At 34.2% G+C, this 19,113-nt stretch overlaps 1 protein-coding gene and 1 long non-coding RNA gene across 3 annotated transcripts in view; one reads left to right on the top strand and one right to left on the bottom strand.

The window, feature by feature from the left end:
* The window catches only part of LOC126733299 (monooxygenase 2-like), a 65,466-nt gene that overhangs the window by 29,714 nt on the left and 16,639 nt on the right, over positions 1-19,113 (top strand). The gene's annotated exons all lie outside the window — the stretch shown is intronic.
* Positions 15,545-18,563, bottom strand: LOC126733300 (uncharacterized). The gene is made up of 3 exons (XR_007659674.1): positions 18,234-18,563; positions 16,370-16,674; positions 15,545-15,853 (listed from the first exon to the last, which is right to left on the bottom strand). It is a non-coding gene; the product is annotated as an uncharacterized LOC126733300 (long non-coding RNA).

Raw genomic sequence — 19,113 nt, 5'->3', positions numbered from 1 at the left:
TATTGGTCAATTATTCAGTAGTCACAATTTCAAAACACCCTATTATCCCGTCAATCTATTTGCAAGTCATTAAAAAATATGAGAAGTAGTTAGCTATGATTTTCCATAGTACCTGCTTATTTTGTTAACAAATGTCAATTTTTTCCCCTGTTTATGTTGTGATTACAAAAGTATGGTTAGTATTTAACCCTGATAATGGAGTACAATAATAGGTTATTCTCTTGAAAAAGGTTAGCTACTTTTTTACTGATAGTGTTGTTATTACACCTGCTAAATTATATGACTTCTTGTTAATATGCTTTTCGTTAGAGTTTTGAACATTTTTGTTTTTATGGTATTCACAAACTACCAGAACTTTGTATTTTCCCAGCAAATAAATTTTCAAGTAATTAACAAATATGGTGAGTGGTTAGCGATAATGTTGTGTTAGTGGTTCAATAATTATGGAACACTAGTCGCTAACCCGTGTGATGCACGGGAATGCTATTGACAAATAGATTTAATATTTCTTTTATTCTATAAAGAGTAATCATTGTGTAGCAGATTACATTCTATTGAAAATTAAAATTAAAAAGAAGAAAAGAGGTATAACATCATTTTGAGTTGTAAATCTATAGTTTAATATCATTTTAAACTTTTTTTTAATGGTATAATGTGTTTGGGTCTAAAAGAGTATGTGTAAAACCAACCGTGAAAAGTTCTTAAGAGTGGAGTTTCTCTGGATTGAATGTGTTTAAGGTTAATATTTACGCACTTTTGTTTCAATGGCCAATTAGAGAGGGGTTACGGTCAACAAAGTTTACCAAAATGAAATTTTACACCAGTTGACGTTTGTATCACATTTTTGAACACAAAAAAAAAAATATATATATATATATATATATTGAAAGAAAAAGTTGAACAATTATTCTATATGATCCTTTAATTGAAGAGCCATTCTAGATTTAACTTGCTTCTAAAGCGCAATCAAATCATTTCCCAATTTTCAATTTCACTATCAGTTGTCTCAATTTCATACTACTACCACGCCAAACACATTTTTGATGCATACTTAGATGCATAACATCCCATAAAAAACTCATGCCCAATTGACATTTGGCCACAAAAGCAAACAACCCCAAAAAAATATGCAACTACTTTACACGATTGGCTTTAGTATTCTTGGAACCAAATACTTACTAATCAACAGATCTTGTATAGCAAATTGTTGCGCACCCCGAATACTTTTATTCATTTAATAACAATTCCCACAATTACTACAATAGGCCATTGAAAGAAAAAAAAATTATATAGCAATAGTAACTTCAAAAGCTAACATAGTGATGTTTAAGGGAACATTTTAATAACCAAAATGCAAATCAAACTAAACTCTCTAGATAAATCACTGCTATAATAGTGCATGTCCTCCCATTACTTCTTGCAAGCCAATAGTAGCAGCAAGAGTTACCACGGTTGTTTCCCTGATTTCAACAAATCCCTAAATTGCAAGCAAACCTATATGAAGACAATAGGATAAGCGATTAGTTGAAGACAATAGGATCAGAGATTAGTTGAAAATTACTGAGAAATATGTTCTGCTACTGCTATCGAGCCATACCTCTAAATTGAAAAAGTTGCATCCATGGTCGTACCCTTGCACCATCCTCAAATTTTCAAGAAATTAAAACTTACTGACAACTATGTGGAACCAGAAGATGGAGGGAGATTGGACTGACAGTAGTGAAGAGGCCTCCCTTAGATCTCTCTCCAACTCTCTCTGCATCATATTCGATTTCTCTCTCTATGACTCATGGATGCTCCCTAATCTCTATCAATATATGTTCATTTATCTCTTTCTCTGGCAGTTTTTTTTTAAATATATATCCTATGCCAAACGTCTAGTAGACTTTATTAAAAAAAAAAAAAAAAACGTTTAGTAGATAGTGAAACTCAAACGTTTGTCGATTATATCTCTTTCTCTAGCAGATATATGTTCATTTATCTGTAATTATTTCTAAAAAAAAAAAAAAAAGTTCATTTATCTATTTATCTGGCAGTTTTTTTTATATATATCCTATGCCAAATGTTTAGCAGACTTTAAAAAAAATTAAAAAAAAACAAAAAAAAAAACGTTTAGCAGACAATGAAACTCAAACATTTGTCGATTATATCTCTTTCTCTAGCAGATATATGTTCGTTTATATATCCTGTGCAGTTTCTTTTCAATATATATCCTATGCCAAACGTTTAGCAAACTTTATCAGAAAAGAAAAAGAAAAAACGTTTAGCAGACAAAAGATTAAAAAAAAAAAAAAAAGTGATGTGCTTGCAACAAAAGGAACGAAAGAAAACAAAAGGTTTCACAAAGGTTTTGATTAAAAAGGCTTTGGATTTGTGCTTTATGGTGGAATTAAATGTGTAAGAAGTGGGCTTTATGATAGAGATAGGGCTGGGAATTATAGATTTATTAGTATTTTAAAATTGATAAAAACTATTTTAAAATTGTAGGATAAATTCAGAAAATATGATGAAAATGACATAGCTGCTAATCTGGCTCGACGTGAGCGTAGCAATATTAATTGCTACGCTTCAGCTTTTAGTATTATATAGAAGTATATTATTTGAGATAGTTATGGATGAAGCACGAGCTAGATGGTCAAAAAGGCATTTCATTTAAAAAAAATTAAAAAAAAAATAATAATAAAAAAAAGAGCTATCCGAACTTACTATAGAAATGTATTGTAGAAGTGAAGTGGATCCTAGCAACCTATTTGATGTTCCTATTTCGTATGGTCCTGGTACCTTTGCCCTTCAACGTAAAACCATCAATGGAAATCTATTTGAGGTACCTAGAGAAGTTTGGTTCTGGTATCTGTACCTTTGAATGTCATGATAAATATGGTGCTACTAAGAGATTGAAATCGGGGAAAACAGTGGGAATTATCAACAAACAATTAGTGAAGGCTCCTATTATTGGATATGATTTTCATCTCGGTAATGTGGAAAATACGCTGGTGTTGTCTCAATTGAATGATGAAATCCTCCAAAGATGTGACAAAGAAGTTATAGATGACAGCTTATTAAATGTTCCTGTGGATGTGATGGTAGAAGAGGTGGCATCTAATTTTATTCCAAATAGTGTGATGGCAATACCTCTTTGACTCTGTTTTTGTCTATCTTTCCGTTTCTTATTTGTTTCAATCACATACTTAAAGTAAGTAAGAATCTAAGTAGAGCTTCAATTATTTCGGTACCTTACAATAGAATCTTATTTTTTTTTAAGAATCTAAGAATCTTATTCTCCGATTATTTGCAAAAACAATTATTTGTCCCATGAAAGAAAAAGATTTTGATTTTCATCTTTCCATGGACCAAAACTTTTTCTGTTTAACTCTGTCTATTTTTATATCAAATTGCTCAAGAAGAGTTAATATTAGTATATTTTCTAAAACCTTTACCATAAAAGAGTTTCTAGAAAGTTTTTCATTATAGATAATTTATTTCAAAACTTGATTTAATTTAAAAAACAAAACAAAAAACTACAAGAAAATACTCTATGACCGGATCTAAACAAAATTTATGGACGCATTGCAAGCTGGAGCGAATGTATGCATGATTGGCCAATTTGGTGTTGGATTTTAAGGGAATTAGGTTGCTTGAAGTGGTAATTTACGCTATTTTTTTCCTAATGTAATTTGCACTACTCTTATTTAGAGGGTATTATGTAAACAAATATTTCCATGTAATTTACGGTCTTTTTTTAAACAGACTTCTTTTGTAAACAAGTATTTCCATGTAAACAGACTTCTTTTGTAACATAAATTATATTTATCATTTGTATAATTCTATGTGAAATTCAATTTACATTTTCTCTTTTATCGAGTATTACTTTACTGCTCTATGGGGATGTTACGTACATTTTCTCAGTTATAAGGGTAATTGATATCTTTGAAATTTAATCTCTTTTTAACTTTTGTTATGGATGTGTAGTAACTGGCTAACCATTATTGATTCCTTCACCATGAAATAATTATATTTGAAATTTCAACTCTTTTACACTTTTGTTATGGATGTGTAGTAAGTGGGATTTTTTTAAACGTGTAGATTTTCTTATTTTGATAAACTTTTAAATAAGGAAGGGTCACACCAATTCCCCACCTTAATCTTTTAAATTTCCCTACAATTTAGCCTTTTATTTTCTTGGACAATCAGATATTTAGTGCCTAAATATAAGGATATGGATGGAGAAGTGGAAACACAAAACAAATGGATAATCAGTGACAGGAAACAGGAAACATAGGTATTACTTATTAAAATAAATCTATATAACATTCATCCAAAAGTATAAACGTGTATGAGTACGGCAAATTTAATATAATTTTAACTATAAACTAGCCTTTGAGCACTTATTTTGGGTAAGGGATAATTTAGAGTATTTATTGTAATTTGGGATTACTACATTTTCCAATCACAAAAAAAATAACCTAGGGGTGTGATGAGTATTATGTGCGGTGAAATAATTGTCCATGACAACACCATACTATTTTAAAAAAATTTTGTTGGAAAATGTAGTAATGCCAAATTATAATCAATGATTTAAATTAATCCTTACCCACAAAATAGAACAGCCTCTGCGTACGCGCGTGCTCAGAGGCTAGTATCTGTTTAATCTACTTTTATGATCTCTTTTTATTTTTTTGTTATAGCCATTGCAGAACTAATCGATAATGCATCTGATGAGGTAGGTTCCTTTCTGTTATCATTTCAATGACTGTAGTTTTGAGAGCAAATATGCATATGTTATCAGTGAGGTTACCTTATCCACATTCTAGTGGAAGGAAAAAAAAGAAAGAAAATGATCATTCAATATAAAAGTCATCACACATTGTCTACTGGGGATATATTATCATAAAATTAAAACCATGTTTGTGGACCTTGAATAGTACATCTAATAATATACAAATACTTGAGAATCACATTAAAAAACTTTCATATAATCTACCCCAGCTACAAAAACTACTCTCCCCCCTACGCTACAATCCCTACTTCCCCTGTCTGTTATGTATTGCCAAAGGCAATCATCAAGAGTCAGAGGGTGGAGGAGGTGGAAAAGCACTCCTATACTTAACAAAATCCGCTCTCAACGTAGCAACCTCAGCAATAAGCCCATCTAAAAGCTGTCCATGAGCTGCTTGAGTCGTCATAAATGTCTCCATCATAGCACGAAGAGACAGAGGAGGAGGAACGATGGGCTCTGCAATTGCGCTATCAGCATGTACCCCATTGTCACCATCGTCAGCAACAGCAGTTGTAGGATCAACAGGTTTCTCCTCAGCATGAACAACTCCAGCAGTGGACTGTACTCGTGGTCTTTTTGATGAACCAACACCCGGTCCAACATTCTTCTTTTATGTACTCCGCTGTTTGAGAAAGGTGGCTCCTATAGGGGTAATGATGTGGATCAACTCTAGGGAAGGAAAGTTTTCTAACCCTACACAGTCTAGAACCCTATAGATGAAAACTAGGAAGAATAGACCATGCTTCTTACACTTGCTCCTATGCACCTCAACAAGCGTTTGATAGAATAAGGAAGGAAAACAAATGGAGGCATCAGTGACGAGGGCGTACAAAAAGAAACACCTCTCTATAGGAATAGTGTGGACATGGGAGATGGGGAAGATGTTGTGACAAGCTATCCTAAAGAAGATATAATTAAGCTTGGTTAACTCACTCGAGTTAATTCTTCGATCAGATCCCCATGTCACTGATCTCCCGCAAAGAAGAGTCATAACATTAGATATAGGAGGACGCTTCGAGTATGGATAAGTAGGTCTAATGACACGAGGTACATTAAGAGCATTGGATACATCATTCTTAGTTATGACAAAACTTTGAACTCGAATCCAAGTACCCAAGATATCATCAGACCGAATATGGAAATTGGAATAGAACTCTCTAATCAGGGCAGCTGGAAGGGGTTGCAAATCTTTACATAGAGACAACCAGTTCCTAGACTGTAGATGCCAATGGATAGAAAGAGGTAATTCATCTAGATTGATTTGTCGTTGTGGCCAAATATTCCTATGTTGAATTACGTTTTGAAACCTTTGCTCGTTTGTAACCGTTTGAAACATTATTTGATCAAACACAATTGCAAGCTTAGATGAGGAGGTAGACACTCTTTTGGCTTTGGTTTTAATGGTTTTAGACTTCTTAGGAGCCATAACTAGGATCTACAAAGACAGAACGAAAGCACAACAGAAAACCAATATTCAGAACTGCATTGGAGACACATAAACACAATGTACATATGCATGACAAAAAGACTACATGATGCATGGATACAATTGGGGCATCAATTAATGCATTGAAATGATCAATTTTCTGTATATACTCATCATTTAGCCATACAGTCAAGTTATTTGAAAAACATGCGAACCCACAGTGCACATTGTGCAGCGGGTGTAAAACTAGTGACTACCAATCCATCCAACTTACCACAGTGGTCAATTTCAGGCAATTATACCCAATTCAACAAAACCCCAAATTCCATGAAGAACAAGATTGGCGAATGAACCAACATGCATAACCAGAGGCTAGTATAATTTGAATATAAACGATAGAGAACGTGTCGCCAACATGCATACACAACAACCCATGAACCAGTTTAGATCAAAACTACTCCTATTCATCAAAATCTCAAAATTCCCAATATGAAGACATGAACCCTAATGTGAGTTTTTTTTTCACAAATCATGCGTTCTTTGCAATATATCCATAGAAAACGTGTGTAAAACATCCATACAAAAAAACCCATTACATATTTCACGTCAACACCCACACCCATGAAAATCCCCAAATTCCATATGAACACATGAACCCTAAATTCAATGGGCTTTTACAAATCAGTTATGTTTATGTAATTAAAGGGTACAAATCATATGAGCAACATGCATACGTAAAAACCCATGAACCATTTCAGACCACAACACCCAAAATCATGAAAATCCCCACACTTGCATAGTTCGAGATTTCAGCTTTTAAAGGGAGATTAATGCAGAATTTTCAGTTAATTTGAATGGGAAGCAAGGGTAAAATAGTCTTACTACAGTTGAGGATCGATGTCTGGACTCTGGGAAGTCGCTTTCGAGGCTGAGGAATCAAGTGCAATCGACTGCTGCTTCTGTGGGGAGTCGAGTGCAGCAATCCAAAAACTTTACAGAAAGCACTAACCTATTGCAATAAAAAGAATCCACGTTACTCGATTTTAATATAATCGAGTATTATAATACTCGCTAACTAAAAAATTGAGTTTCATAAATGAGACCAATCCAACACCAATCGATTACCAATCGGTTTTTACAGACAAGTTCCTCTGGACTAATGCATCTTTTGTTAATACTTGACTTCGTTGATGTCGATTTTTATATAGTAACTCGCTTTCTCGGAGAGCAAGTACTGTGTTGTTGTGGTATTTGACAAATGTCTGCATATTACTCGAAATTACTGGTAGCAAGTCATGTTAAATGTAACTCGATTTCGGTGAAATCGAGTTATGTGCAATACACTTCCACACCAAACATGTTCTATGCATGTTTCTTTTGTTGTCAGCTACAACTCAGTTTTATCAATACACCAGGTAAGTTATCTTTATTACAATGTTCATGAAGCACTTGTGCATGTCATACCCCATACACCTGTTGCTTTTGAGATTGACCCTGCTATAAATATGAATGCCACCAAGTTTTATAGTTTTATAAAATCATACTAAACATAACGCAATGCTTGTAATAAATACAATTTATTGAAGTGTAAATTAATTGTTTGCTTGACCGGCTTAGTGAAACCCCATCTAGTACATAACATTAATGCCACTAACAAAGTGCATGACCACATAAGTACAAAACTTAGTATCAACTTCCAAGCAAAAAATGACCAATCCCAGACCGTCTTCTCGTCATGTGCCCGTTCAACTACTGTCGTTCGGGTGCTTCCTCAGGCAGTAGGGATCACCTTGGCTGCGCAACGTACGTCCGTTATCACCCATCCACCTTGGCTGCCGTACCTACTGTAAACAGTTCAAATATGTTATGTTCACTGGACCTATATAAGTTATTAACAAGCAAAATAGCCACAACAACACTCAGATTCATGACTTATGACGAATAATGTGACAAAACAATTGAACAACCTCATTTCACGATAGAAGAGTGAGCATCATATTTAAATACCAACAAGGGACTCATTTATATTAAAAGTATGAACACCAACGTTGCTTTCATGACTAGTCCAAATACTTACTATGGCAATAGAGAACAATTGAAGCAATATTGAGTTGTTAACAGTCACGTAACGATTTATATGACAAAAGTTGTAGGAGAAATGGAAGCTTTACCTATGATGCATCTCGACCACTCGTTGACTCCGCATTTCATGTAGGACATGTTCTACGGTTGTGCCCCTCTTGGCGACACAACCCAGATCTTGACTTGGGTCCATTCTCAATCCATAGGGAGCTCGACAACTCCCTATCATTATTCTTGTCCATCTCAATGCGGATTCGTGTGGATGTTGGCCAACCTTTGTTCTGGATCAATCGTGGGTTGGGCCTCACTAGTCTATTTTCTTCCGGATCCAACCATGCTAATCTGTCTTTCAACGGTTGGAATATTGGTTCATAGCTATGGTACCTATGACTCACGCTATAGCAAGGATCAATAAACTGTTGCACATCGTGCTTATACTTAGCACAAATTGCTATTACATGTGAACACGGGATCTTGTACGCTTCCCATTTCCTGCATGTGCATGTCATACCCCGAAGATCAACCCTATGCGTGTGTTGTTCGCCCCCATTACTTAGAGGATTACCAAGTGTGTCAACCTGATATAACCGCGCTTGTGCGCACATCCGTGTCACCATATGGTCCTTTGCCTTCGCTTGATTTTTTCGAACTTGTCCATAGCATACTTGCACCATTGTTGACCCACTTCCAACTGATCTAGAGTGAGATTACGACAAGCGTCAAAGTACGAGTTCACTTTGAAAAAGGTGAACCTCACCATTGCCGTTATTGGCAAGCTGCGTGCACCTTTTAGTACTCCATTAAAGCACTCCGATAGGTTGGTTGTCATTGCTCCGTATCGATGTCCTCCGTCGTGTGCAAGTGTCCATTTTTCTTTGTTTTTAGCTTTGAGGTACCTGTGTGCAGCCGGTTTGACAATGCGAATTAATTCCAGTGTGGCTTGAAAATTTCTGACTTGATTTGCACTTGCTGCCCTCCATACCAAGTTCTTCAACTCTAGAATTTTCCATTTTGTGTTAACATTGCTGGCTACATGGCGGAGGCAGTACCGGTGATGGGCCTAGGGAGGCTACAACCAAGTCATACTTATGTCATCAAAGCAGGCTTTTATCCCCGAATGTCGATCAGAGATTATGCAAAGATTGGTTCAATCCGTAACAAATCGTTTCAGGCATGCCAAGAACCATCCCTATGTCTCCTTGCTCTCACTCTCAACAACGGCAAATGCGAGCGGATAAACCTCGTTGTTAGCATCCATTGCCATTGCTATCAACAACTTCCCCTTGTATTTGCCATAGAGGTGCATTGCATCGATGCTTATTACCAGCCTGCAATTCTTGAACCCTTCAATACACGGACCAAAAGCCCAAAAGGCACAGTTAAATGTGCAAGTTCCCGACACACCATGGTGGTCGCACTTCAACTGTGTCACTGTGGTTGAATCTGCATCTTTTAACGCCGCCAGGAATTGAGGCAATTCTACGTATGACTCATCGAAATCCCCATAGATGGTCGCAACCGCCTTATGTTTTGCATGCCAAACCTTATAGTGAGATGCCCAATGGTCGTGCTTCGCATGCAGAAGACTACGTAGGGTTGCTATTGTTCTTGAAATGTCTTCCCGTATGTATGACTCAAGTGTGATGGCAATGAACTTCGAATCCATCATCCTTCCATCATGATCCACCTGGAGTGACGAGCAAGTGTGGGGACCCTTACATGTTGTGATCATCCACATCTTGTGCCTTTCGCTGGAAATAGCTCGAACTGACCACGGACATGCATCGTTTACACACGTTACAACCAGTCTCGAGGGGTCTGACTTCATGTACTTAAATTTCTTATTGAGCCCCACAGAGAACATGCTTAACGCGTGCTGAACTGCAGCTTTATTCTTGAATACCATCCCCTTGCTTGGTTCATCCCTCGGTTGCCAACTCATTAGACCTGTTTGTAGGGAAGGTGATGGGTCATGAATGTCATCCCATGTGTTTGAAGTGAACCATTCGAGGTTAGGGTTTGGCTTGGGGCAAGCATCCACATGTTTTCAACTTCTAGTTCATCTAAAAATTCGTGATTGTCTACCAGTCCATCATTATCAATGAACTCCTCGTACACATCTAGAGTATCATCCATTTCAATTGCCTCGTCCAAGTAGGTTTGGATATCTTCATTTTCATGAGTATACCCTCGACCCTCACGAGTTTGGATAGACCCTAACACTTCGGCGTCTTCAATATTGTCCATAGAAACCACATTGCATGGTTGAACGGTGTAGGACAAAGACATCTCGGCTATAACTGAAGGGTACACAATGGTTACAAGAACTGCTTCTTGCTTTCTAGCTCTACTGGCATACTGCGAACCCCCATCAACGTTAAACCCAACAGTGTCAACAATTACATACAAGTCAGAACCTATGAATTGCCTTGCTCGCTTTATCACTCCCCACATTATGTCCACATCATCGTCGCATTTTAACGGAATTGAATTGTAGAAAACTTGGGTACCCACCAGTTGTTGCGAAGCCCGAAATACAATGGAGATGTCATGGGAATCCTTGTCTGACTCTAGCGTTGACATTATCTTCCGTTTAAGTTTTCTCATGTGTATCCCATGTTTCACTGCAATAAGTGTTTGCTTTTGGTTCGGACTTCGGTATGATAGCCCATGCAAATCATTAATATATGCCTCCCCGTCGTAGTAAACGTAGAAGTAATGTGGACTTATAACGAACCTGAACCACAAATAGTAATAATTGTATCATGCTGTGTAATATTGTGAAACCATAGGCTAACTATACATGCCCTATGTTTGGGTGTTCATGCAGCTAAACAAACCTAAGCAAATTGTGCTAAAGATGCTAAAAAATACTATTCAATAATTGTATCATCTAGTCCATCGGACTTCATTTCGAAAACAAAATTGTTCGCACAATGTGTAGAACAAATACACTATATTGTTAAACAGATGAGAATTCAGAAGCATTACAATTAAGTGAGATATTTCCTAGCATGCAACATGTACCCCATTATAATGTTTTAGATACCCCCCATTGAAGACCCACAATATTCAAAGAATTTGAGTTCTCATAAATTTTACCACATTATTATGTTCAGATACCCCCATTGAAGACCCACAACATTCCTACTATCCAAATTACATTATGTGCCTTGCTTATGTATATATATGTATATATATATATATATATATATAATGTAGTGAAGAAAAAAAACACTATATTTAAAATTTTAGAATTTAAATTTCCACTCAAAGAATTTGAGTTCTCATAAATTTTACCACATTATTATGTTCACATACCCCCATTGAAGACCCACAACATTCCTACTATCCAAATTGCATTCTGTGCCTTGCTTATGTATATATATGTGTATATATACATACATACATACATATATATATATATATATATAATGTAGTGAATAACAAAAACACTATATTTAAAATTTCAGAATTTAAATTTCCATTCAAAGAATTTGAGTTCTCATAAATTTTACCACATTATTATGTTCACATACCCCCATTGAAGACCCACAACATTCAAAAAATTTGTATTGTTCTAAATTGTTATCAGTTATTACCTATCAATAGTGTGGTGACAGAATGGAGAAGACGTGGACTTGGGACAATTAGTGCATGGTGAAGTTGGTCAATTCAAGTTGAAATTGGCAGTAGAACGCATGACACAATGGTAGAACTCGAAGACCGGTCCACGTTCAGGAGAAATCCACAATGTTATACTGAAATGGTCAGTGGTCCCAGAAGGTTGTGGGGGCGGGGGATGACATACTTCCACAGTACTCGAGATTACACAAATTGAGTTATATATTACTCGGTTATTGAAACACCGAGTAACATTAAAACGTGGTACGAACACAGTTACACTGAAATGGATTTAATGTAACTCGACCCTGGGGAAATCAAGTATTATTTACTTCACCTACTTCGTCGGGCAGCAATTATGTATACTCGACATTGAAACAAGCGAGTTGTGTCAGTATTATACTCGATTTTAGGGAAATCAAGTATTAAATCCTTCATTTTTAAAGTCAGCTTCCTTTCATTCTGGTTGGGGAGTATGGGCAAAAGAAGAAAACATTCAACCATGGAGAAGAGAAGCCTCCTTTACTGCTAAAGGTAACATGCCCACTTGTTTTATAGCTGTCGTTAAATAATTTACTGCTGCACAGTTATAGATTATGCAATTGTTTCTCAGATCTTGGAACAAGCAACGTCAACATTGCTGTAGTCCTCTAGCACCTGTTGGTAAAGCGATCTGGTAAATGTTTATCTAATACGTCAGATTCGAAACTTGGTAAGTTCTAACCCCCATTGAAGCTCATGCGGTCTTAACATACAATGCTGTTGTATGTTCCTCTTTTAGGGTGGTAGATACTATGTTGTTTTCATTGGTCGTGCTCCTAGCATATACGACAATTGGGCAGAAGCAAGTAGACAAGTTCATAAATTCGCGAACGCCGAACACAAGTCATACAAAGATCAACGGGAAGCAGAACTTGCATACATGGAGTTCATGCAATGTAATGGTAGGAACGTGCAATATGGTGCTTCCTCATCGTGGACATCTCCTACCATGTCGACATCAAGCCCAGGGGGGCCGTCTCAAAGCGAAGGAACCAACTATTGTGATGGAGACGTTAGGAACAGATTGTTAAGGTATCAATTAGACGTTGCCATTGAGGAGCGTGACCACGCAAGGAGGATTGCAGCCTTGAGTACTAACATGCTCAGTGAAGTGGTAGCCCATGTTATGGGGGATGATGAAGTTCATGATTCAACACGACAAGGAAGTACAAAATGAAGGCGAAACTATGGCTCTTGCTTGTGGCATTTATGAATCTAGTAATATGAATGACATGTTTTTATTCCCCCTATGCCTCAAGTTTGCACTACAGATGGGCTAAAATGTTGTGGAATAGCTTTTTCATTTCCCTTTTGGACTTTAATTTGGAATCTGTCTTGGCCTGTAATTGCTTATATTGTTGTTAACATTGACTAGGTTGTTTTGGTAATTGTACTTGATTATTTTCTTTATTTCATTTTAGAATTCTTTTCATTTTTTATGTTGCATTATATTGTTGATTTGTTATGTTTTTATATTATTCCCTTTTTTATTTTTTATTTTTTGTCATTTGATATTGCAATATAGATAATTCTGAGTATATTTTAGTAACCAACGTAATTTGATTATCCAAACATTTTAGTAGGGAGATCGTGAAAAAGAAAAATATAAGGCGGATCAAAAGTTTAGTAACAAATAAATCTTATGAAGCTTTAAAAATAAAAAATTTCAGACAAAATGACTACGAACATATCAAAAGGAAAAACATTTTGGGTGGGTTTGTGGGAGATATGTAACGACAGTGTAGGAAACCCACACATATTGTAGGAGAGAGGTTTTAGTTGAATCAATGATTGTAAAAAATTTTCTATTTTCTTATTTATTCATTACATATAACCTTACAAAATTTATTAGCAAAAAATAAATAAAGAAAAAGAAAAAATAGAAAAGTCTTTCAATGTGGTAAACTGCAAATGTTGCAAATGTTGTTGTAAAACATTTGGAAGGCTTAATAAAAGATGTAGAACCATGAATGCTCATTGTCATACAGTATCATATATATATATATATATATATGTGTGTGTGTGTGGTTTATGGATGAAATTTTTTAGAAAACATTTTTATTATTCAGACATTGTTTACTTTATGAGATCCTTATATATTGTGGTCATGACATTGAAAGAAATATAAGTTTCAAATGTGACTAACAAAATCTGTAAAACCATGACAGACATACGACATAATATAAAATAAAATGTATATACTTGAATTCAAAGCCAATACCAAAAAAATGAAGGTTAATTTGAAAACACACACACACTCACAAAATCTGTAAAAACCCGTACCTCTAAACACTGACCCCACCAATTAAACCCCTTGGTTGGAACTCAAATTCTACTCCCATATTTGTGCAATGATGAAATCCTAAAGCAGCCTCCATTACGAGTTGATGACCATATCAAATTAGCCACTATGAACACTAACCAAGAATCCTCCATAGCCCACAAACCACTGTCAACCTCTCTATTCAATTAAATGTTTGAAACTTGAAAGGGTGGAGAGCTATATATTTTGATAACGGTTTGTGTTGGGATAGATTTTTAACTTCTTTTAGTTTTTTTAGTAAGTAGATCCGAAATTCTTGTTAAAGATCTAAATGTGGTATTTAAAATTTTATGAATTTGTTTTTAACTTCAGTTTTTTTAGCTGTAGTTATCTAAAAGTTTTGTTAAATATTTGAAAGTAGGGTTTTTATGGGATAAATTTGAAAGTGGGTTTTTTTTTTTTTTTAGGGAAATTTTTTTTTTTTTTTTTTTTTTTTTTTTAGAATTTTTTAGGGAAAAGTTGAATGTGGGTTTTTTTTTTTTTTTTTTTTTTTTTTTTTTTTTTTTTTTTTTTTTATAGAAGTTGAACATGGGTTTGAAATTTCAATGTGGTATATGTAATTTTTTGGATTTCTTTTGGATATGATTGATTTCTACCTTTTAGTATTTTTTTCTAAAAAAAAAAAAAAAAACCAAACATGAGATGAGATTGAGGGAAACCAATTATTGAAAAAAAAAGTTAATATTAAATTTTTTTTTTTTTGCAAAGAAAAAAAAAGTTCAGTTTTGATACAAGAAGGAAAAAAAAATAAATAAAGAATGAAAAGTGAAAACGTGGATTAATGGTTGGTGTTAAACGTGGGAGTTAAATATTGCCTATTTTGTAGGCAAAGTTATAGGGGAAAGTAAAAGATGTATTTTCACTATATTATCCTCAAGCTTTATATCAACTTAAACTTAGGTTGCAGAGGTATTTTTTGAAGAAGAAAAAAATCCGGTCCAAACAGGTGCAGCTGCTTAAATAGTAGTATAGATAATTCAACCATAAATCAAGTAATCAAAATTAAAATAATAACAAAAACAAATCATTCCAGAATTAAAAATAAAACTACTTTTTTTTTAGAGAGAGAGCTTCAACCTATGGTGTCTGCTTCTGATAATAGCTCTTTATTATCAGACCAAGACACCAATCAGTTTTGATATAGATGGGGATTGAACCCTAGATCTCTTATACAACCATAAGAGACTTTACTAGTTGAGCTAACTGAAACCCATAAAACTACTAGTCCAAAATATTCCACCCTCCATACTGTCAAACAAATTATTATGTCAAAGTTCCATAACAAATAACCAAGATTATGTAACACTCTATCCAAGTTCCATATAAAAAACTAAAAAGACATAACAGATTAAGATAATAAAAACCCAAAATGATTACATGCTATATCAAAATATCCTTGATGGCAAAATCCAAGTCCAACCATCCAAGTGCAACAGTAGAAAAAGTAAAAGACATCACTGATTAACGTCGCCTGGATCAAGGGTTTCCATTGAAGAGGTGTCTTCCTTGTGCTCATCGTTATTGTTCTTCATGCTCGTTTTATCTTCAGTGAGCTCTTCCAATTGTGGTTGTGCACCTTCTACATCAAATAAATTTAATGAAACATTAAAAACTTATCTATTCATTATAAATAAGAAATTTAAAAATTCTGGGTAATCAAGCAATTGAAGCAATGAATCAATTAAATAAATAAGTTATTTGCATAGTAGTAAGAACAAAAATTACTGGTAATAAAACTGTATTGTCTACTGTCTACCAAGTCTGCCAACACAATCTATAAACTATTATATTTTGAATATGCATGAATGTAATTTGTATTACAGTCGTCAACCATACCATCATGCATCATTCAACTCAATTTATTCCATTTAAATTCTAAAAAATATTGTGCATATTCTATATGTTCTATTTTGATAACTCAAATCCTCTGATAGAGCGACTTTTCTACCATTTAAAGTTTTCTCTACACCTTCTCATGATTAATATTTAAAATAAATATTGACATTTTGACATATATATTATTTTCTTTTTAAAAAATCATCATATTAGAACTCATTCAGCCAACATATAAATAAAATAAAATAAAAAACATTACCTGTATCTGCCACTGTAGAACTAGGAATGCTCAATGGCACTTGAAATTTCCTTGGACATACCCCCAAATGGGGCTTCAAATTAAACCCAACATATGCACCGGCAGCAATATATTCCTTTCCACACTTCTTGCATGTGCATGTAGGCTGTTCTTCATCTTTTGTCGGAAGCATCTAAAAGTGATGCCAAACAATTGAAGTCCTCCTTTTGTAGACGTTGAGCTAGCGGAGGAAGTTCAGCCACTTCATCAAGGTGGGCATCTAAGTCAATGTCTTTTCCTTTGGGAATCATCCCATCACGATCCATCTAGACCAATTTAAAGAAAAATTATTGATAAGAAATTTAGTTATTCTAAGAAAAATTAAAGAATGACAAATGAAATTAAAATCAATGTCTACAAACAAACAAATCTACTATTAGTACTAAAAAGTCAACATTACATAGTTTGTATGGATCTTCAATTATTTTATTTTAAGATGTCAGAAACAGAAAAAACTTGAGAAGAAATCATAGAGCAAGACATATTATTTTAAAATCAGCAACAAATAAACAGATATAATATTATTTTTTTATATCAAGATCTCGTATTAGTACCAAAAATCACCAGTATAGTGATAAACACAAAACAGTATTTACCCTAGAAGTTAATCAATCAAATAACCATGTGGACAATCTTTACCCTAGAAGTATTTTTATACAGCTAAAAAGACTTCTTATCCCAAAAGAATCTCTCACCTCACCTCACTAAGTACATGAAAATTTTTAATTCTACTACAAATCAGACTCCATTACCAAAGTTCTAACTAGCTTTATTTATATTACTATGTTAATTAACGTAATGCTACTAAAGAACTAATTATATGAAGTTCCAATATTTATTTTAATCATCTATTTGTACTTAGTTTGTTAATACTTTATTTATTCAATTATGATGATATTGATGAATTCTATTTCTATTTTTATATATGAACTGATTTTATGATCATACAGTACACAATTTGGCAGAACTTATATGTGAATGAACAAATTATATTACTAATATAATCAAAGTTATATTATCTTGATCAGTAGCGTGCCACTTGAAAATTAAAACTTTAATAGAATTTCACATATATAACAAATTAATCATCTTAATAATTAATAAGTCACATGGCAAAAGCATATAAATTTGCAACGTACAACGCGTATGTTAATTACTTGACAATGACACAACATAATATATAAGATTAACTTTTATTATATTAAATGCAACATATGATAGATTATCAAAATAATTTAAAATAAATTATAAAATTATTATTTTCTTCAAAATTATAAAATTATGTGAAATTATAAAATTAACTTTGAAACTGTGGTAATAAAGTTCTGCCTCAAGTAAACTATCTTACCAACTAATAAGTCCTTTCTTCTGGCTAGATAATTAAAGTGAAGGATATGAGTAGTTAAAAGTCTTATAAGTGTAAGCCCAATCTCACTCAAAAATGAGCACTCTAATTAATAGGTAAGATAGTAACAGTGTTTCGTTTATGATAATTTAATTAAATAGTAACAGTGACAAAAATTCCATCTAATAATACTTCCATCTTTTATCTAAAAAAAAAAAAATCAACATCATAGCGATTAACCACGTTCAGAACGGATCTACAATTATTTTGTTCTAAGATGACAGATAGAAACAAACTTGAAAAGAAATCATAGAGCAAGACCCAATTATTTTAAAATCAACATAAAAAATAAACAAACAAGCCTACTATTAGTACTAAACAATCGACATGATAATGATTAACACAGTAAACAAAATCTAAAATCTTATTGAAAATATAATTAGTAAGTAAACAAAACAAAAATATATACAACATATATACCTTGCTAGTGGATTCGGTGGTTCTAAGGTGAAGAAAAAGAACAGAGGGCAGCCACGGTTTTGAGGAGAAGATAAATTAGACAGGTCGGCTAGGGATTTGAGGGGAAGAGCAAGTAGAAGGTTGAGAGACATGTTCAGGGTAGGGTTTTGATTTTATAGTGTAGGATCAATGACTGTAGTGTAGTGTAGTGTAGATGAAAGAGGGGCGGTTGGAGTTTTGAGAAGAAGAAGAAGAAGAGTCACAGACAGAGTAAAGGTTGACGACGAAAACTAAGAGACACTCTTGAGATTGAGAATTGAGAGTCACAGACAGAGGTCAGGTTCAGTTCTGAGGGGAAGACCAAATCTATATTTGCTGTGTTCAACGTTTTACATTAATTACCTCTAATACTCGACTACAGTGGTGTCGAGTTTTATAGTTATTGGTCGCTGTGCAGTCTGACACAGTACTCGATGGTCAGGAAATCGTTCTCAATAATACTCACTATCTCCGCAACCGAGTTTCATAAATTCTAACCGATCTAATATCTATTGGATACCAATCGTTTTTTACAGTGAAGTTCGGGTGGACTTAAGCATCTTTTGGATGGGTCGAATCTCAGTTCGACCGGTCAAATAAAATTCATCATAAATACTCGACCACACTAGTACCGAGTTTTATAATTAGTATATTTAAAATTGAAAACAGGGTTGGGCATTAATTATCTATAATACTCAACTACAGCAGTATCGAGTTTTATTGTGGATGTTCAGGAAATTGAGTACACATAATACTCGCTATCTTAGAAGCCAAGTTTAATAAAACTGATCGATCCAACATCAATCGAATACCAATCTTTTTTTACAGTGAAGTTCGGGTGGACTCAAGCATTTTTCGATGG

This window comes from Quercus robur, chromosome 6, assembly GCF_932294415.1.
Source record: "Quercus robur chromosome 6, dhQueRobu3.1, whole genome shotgun sequence".
NCBI lineage: Eukaryota > Viridiplantae > Streptophyta > Magnoliopsida > Fagales > Fagaceae > Quercus > Quercus robur.
Note: the sequence above shows the minus strand (reverse complement) of the source record. Positions and strands in the feature narration are given on the sequence as shown.